General features: G+C 41.4%; 2 pseudogenes; both read right to left on the bottom strand.

The window, feature by feature from the left end:
- Window positions 1-821: 821 nt before the first annotated feature.
- LOC140502156 (catenin alpha-1 pseudogene) lies at window positions 822-1,795 on the bottom strand (annotated as a pseudogene).
- LOC140502155 (catenin alpha-1 pseudogene) lies at window positions 1,497-4,256 on the bottom strand (annotated as a pseudogene).
- Window positions 4,257-4,755: the final 499 nt, after the last annotated feature.

The raw sequence follows: 4,755 nt of genomic DNA, 5'->3' as shown, positions 1-4,755 counted from the left end.
ACTGAATTTCCTATAGATTGTCATTTTGCAGACTTACATGACATTCCTTTCAAAGGGGCTATGGACAACTTCAGTAGACACTTAGCTCCCCAAGATGCCCAATGGGCAGGCTGAGGTGCTTCGGGTCACTCTTTCATTTAATAAACTCTATCTATTTGCCTAACATGGTTTCTTTGAAGACAGCCTTCTCCACAGCAAAGTGTACTAAAGTGTTCTCCTCCAAATGTAAGAACTTTGAAAGGTATATAATAATGATATATTTTCTTAACTATTCCCCCTCCTGAATACTAAGAGTAACAGTTCCTACCTTTTGGTTCACTGACGAGAGCTCAGATCTCTCAATCACCATTCTAAGTTTCTGTCACTGAGACAGACATATCAAGATATATAGTGTTACATGCATACCCTATATCTGATTGTCTACCATCTGAGGGAGTGGGGAGAGAAGGGAGGAGGGCAACGAGAAATAGAGTTGGGAACTCAGAACTTTAAAAAAAGTTTTAAAATTGTTTTAACATGTAATTGGGGAAAAATGAAATATTATAAAAAGCAGGGAACAAAAGATATATGGTGTTAGCCATCTCTGGCTATAGTTCATTTTAATTCAAACTTATATTTTTAAAAAAGCAATTAGAAATGGTACTTCTGTTATCAAAAAGCATCCTTAACTGAAATACATACTTGTTCTCATATTGATAGCACATGGTTGGATTTTTAAAAAATCTACATTCCCCATAGCATCTAATATCAACATTATATTAAGTAAATACATTTGAATGAAGAGGAAATGTCCATGATTTACAGAATCACTTGAAGGAGAGTTAGTTTGGAGAAGATGATGGTAGGTAGTGAAAGTAGCTGAGGCTACTGAAGGTACTGTCCATGGAGCTGAACTCACCAAGGGCCTGCACAAGATTCAAATGCTTCTGAGATGCCCGCTTGATTTTCATTTCATCCTGCTTCTTTCTCTCTCTTCACCAAGGGCTTCTCTTCTGGGGTCTTCATTGTTGAGGACACAGCAGAAAAGGTGGGGGAGACATTCCCTGGGATTTCTGGTACTTGGTGGAGGCCATATATCAGGCTTTCACAGTCTGTACCACAGCATTCATCAGGTTCTTAGCTGCCTGGCTCGGGGACATTGCACCATGCAACCCCAGAGACAACAAGCTCCCCTCACAGGTTCTGACCTTCTGCTTTGACTTTGCTGGGATATTGACCTGATGGTAGTACAGAAAAATGTGTTGGAGATACACAAAGAGGTCTGGACAATAGTCCACAATAATTCTTCTGAACCTATCTATCCTTGATCCTGACTCAGCAATTTTCTTAGCTGAACAAATTACATCTGATGTATTTTTAAATGATTCTTTGCCTCTGGTGAAATTGGCCATCTCCATCATGATCATGCACATCTGTCTGGGCAGGACAATAATATTATTGCCACCCTTATCCCATTTGGAGATTTTGGCATCCCTTGCTCTTCTCTTTCTGAAAACTAGCCACTATTCTTGGGGAAGCTCAGCCCTAATAACTCTTTGATTATCCCACATGCCATCATAGACCAATTGAGAGGCATCAATAAATTCATTTTCATCCCTTGATTGGGAAGGATTAGACCTGAGAACTCTAGCTGTTCAGTAAAGCATGTCATAACTGTATTAAAAAGCATTCCAATGGCCTCCAGAATCTTTTCAGTCTAGACTCCAGGGTCATAGTTATCCATCTCTGAAGTGACAACATGAACGATTGGCTGCCCAACCCCAAGTGGCACCAACAGGATGGTCTGGAAGATCATTAACAGCTCATTCTTGGAGAATAATTAGGCACTTATCTCCATCTTCCAAAATGGGATTCTCTGAAATGGCCAGGAAATTATCAATGGAAGGCAACGACATCTGCTTGGTTTTCCCCACTGTTCTCTAAAAAGATGCATGTTCTTCTGGGCCAGTTTACTTTGTGGTTTTACAGCTAGAGTCAATGCAGCATTAGTAAATCGAGGATAGAGAGCTTCCAGGTTTCCAGGTGGCTTGCTGATATGGGAACCAGCTTTACACCTTCTTCACTGTTTGAAACAGAACAGGCTAAGTGAGCAACCTCAATTAATTTGTTACCGTATTCACGGAAAACTTGAACATACTCATTAACTTCTTTCTTATTTTCATTCTTTGCAGTCTCAATCAATAGTGCCAAAAGTGACATGTTGGGTTTCAAAAATGAATCTGAAATGGGGCCTGTAACAGCTTTGTGAAGCTATCCTGTGTAAATCTTTGGTCTTTTTTTGTCATTTTGTCTGTTGAAGAATTAAGGGCATTATTTCTTTCCTGTATCCAGCATTCCCCAAATATTCAGAGAGTAGATCCTGTAAGGCCTATCACATGTCATAATGGGTACCAGATGAATCTATCACAAGGGCTCCTCCACTAATGATCTCCAGGTGCTCCTCAAGGGAAGGCATGAAATGCTCTACCCTGAAGCCCAGAGGGTCAATAATTCCTTATTTATCAAAGTTATAGAGTGCACATGCCAATTCTGCTTCTTCTTCACCCTGCTGCTAGGAGGCATCACCAGAAATTGTGGCCTGGACTGCATTGGAGATCCCAGATAAAGCTTGTGCACCTGTTTGTATATCAAGTCCCTCTTGGCTTTATAAGCAACCACATTGGATACTAGAGGCAGTCTTGGACAGCTGTATATAGTATTGGAATTTGGGGGGTAGTTTTCCTCTGACTGCAGCCCATTTGATCCTGATGGCCCACGTTTTTCAGTTCCTGTTGTGTTTTGGCTGCCATAACGTTCAACTTTTTCACTTCAGCTTTTAGGGATATATACTGTATGCCTAAATCTTGCTCTGTATCCACATTTCTAAGTTTTAAGACACCATTTTCCACAACTTACAGCTGAATAAGAACTTTGTAGACTTCTGCCATGTCCACCAAAATAAGCAATCAGGTAGCAGCTGAGAACAAGGAGCAGGCAGCTTAAACCACATTGCCATGCTTCTCCAAAGAACAGGGATCATCTGCAAATTCTCCAGAGGCATTCTTCATCAAATCACCTTGTTTCCAAACATTTTCTACAACAGCCACAAAGTTCCTCCTTGAGAAACTGACTGTCTTTGGCAATTTTATCTTTCTCCTCCAAGAAATTCTCAGTCGTTTTCAGATCTTAGCTTGTCTGCTTAATGGGTTAGAGCTCCATGGACGCCAGAATGGTGAAGGGGGCCAGCTGAATGTTTCCAGCTTTTTGTTGAACAGGCCCAGGAGAGTGGCTAACAGTGCCACCTGCTGGTAGCCAATAAATGGGCCTTCTTAGAGCTACTTCTTCTTATTAGAGGGTCCCTGTTACTGGTCATTACCAATGTTGTAACCTGAGTAACCCAAAGTTCCAAAAGGCTTTCAACTACCCAGAACCCTTATCTCTAGACTTTTGGGGTCTCATTTGAAGTTTATGTTGCCTGCATGTACAGCAATCATTTCTGCAGTGAAGGAAATGGGAGCAGAGGAGGAGAAGAAAGAGGATCCCAAGGCCCCAAAGTCAGGTGCCACAGTGGCTGCTTTGTCTCCCACCTGATTGAGTGCATTATTTTCATAAGCCCTTGTATTTAAGGATGCACATAAAATGTGAAGATCTCTTTAGAGCTATCTTTAAGGTTTCAAATCATAAGGCAATTCTTTCTTTCTTTCTTTTGCTCATTAGCAAATGAACCCAGCTGCAATTAGGGGAGTGACTCAGGATGACTAATGGGCAGGGGGCAGCAGCATTCTTTCTCAGACTGAACAATTAGTAACCAGAAGAACAGAGGGAGATTTGGTGCCATAGAGAATGCTACATGGACTGAGAGGCCCAGCAGCTGCCATTCCTTGTGCCTTAAAAACCAACCCTACTCAGAGAGACCTCACTTCCTTCTTATATAAACATAATGCAAGTCACATAAAATCATTACCGGTGCCTCCTGACACCTTTGTAAAGGGTAACATAAAATGACCTCCAAAGAACAAGGTGCTCCGAATACTCTTAGAAGTAAATCCCTTTCAAGGGAGTTCAAGATGGAATCATCTTCCACAGATATCACAGTACTTCTTTTCTTCATTTGAGGTTTATTCTAGGTGAGGCTGAGCATTTAATTTGGAAATCTTGAGATTATGTGGAAACCCCAAAGAAAAGAGGTCTACTGGGTTCAGCATCCTCATGTAAGATCATAGATTAAATTGTTCAATTAAGAAGCCTTAATTAAGTGCTTACTATTTACCAGGCATCATGGCAATCATGCACAAAGAAACAGAAAAAGCCATCTCAAGGAGCTTGCATTCTAATGAGGAGGAGGGAATGCCACACATAACCTTGTGTAAATATAAGTGCAGTGGGGTGCTGGTCAATGAACCCAATCTTCATGAGTACATACCAAGTGCCAGTGGTATTGGGGACAGTGACCAGGGAACTTGCTTCCAGGAGAGTCATGAGGATATGAAATGGAAGGAATATCCTAGGGAGATTTTGGAGCATATTGTGTAATTGGTCCAGGCCTTCACTTTAGTGAAACCATTTTGAAAGCTGTGTGGGGGTTAGACTGGAAGAGGGAGATACTAGACACTAGAAAAATACTAGATACCTAGAACGCAGTGAATAGAACACTCTTTGATTGTCTTTCAGAAAGGCATGGGGTGACCTTTGCTTCTCTCTCTCTGTCTCTCTGTTTGTCTCTCTGTCTTTCTCTTTCTCTCTCCCTCTCCCTCTCTCCCTCTTTCTCTCTCTCCC

This window comes from Notamacropus eugenii, chromosome 4, assembly GCF_028372415.1.
Source record: "Notamacropus eugenii isolate mMacEug1 chromosome 4, mMacEug1.pri_v2, whole genome shotgun sequence".
NCBI lineage: Eukaryota > Metazoa > Chordata > Mammalia > Diprotodontia > Macropodidae > Notamacropus > Notamacropus eugenii.
Note: the sequence above shows the minus strand (reverse complement) of the source record. Positions and strands in the feature narration are given on the sequence as shown.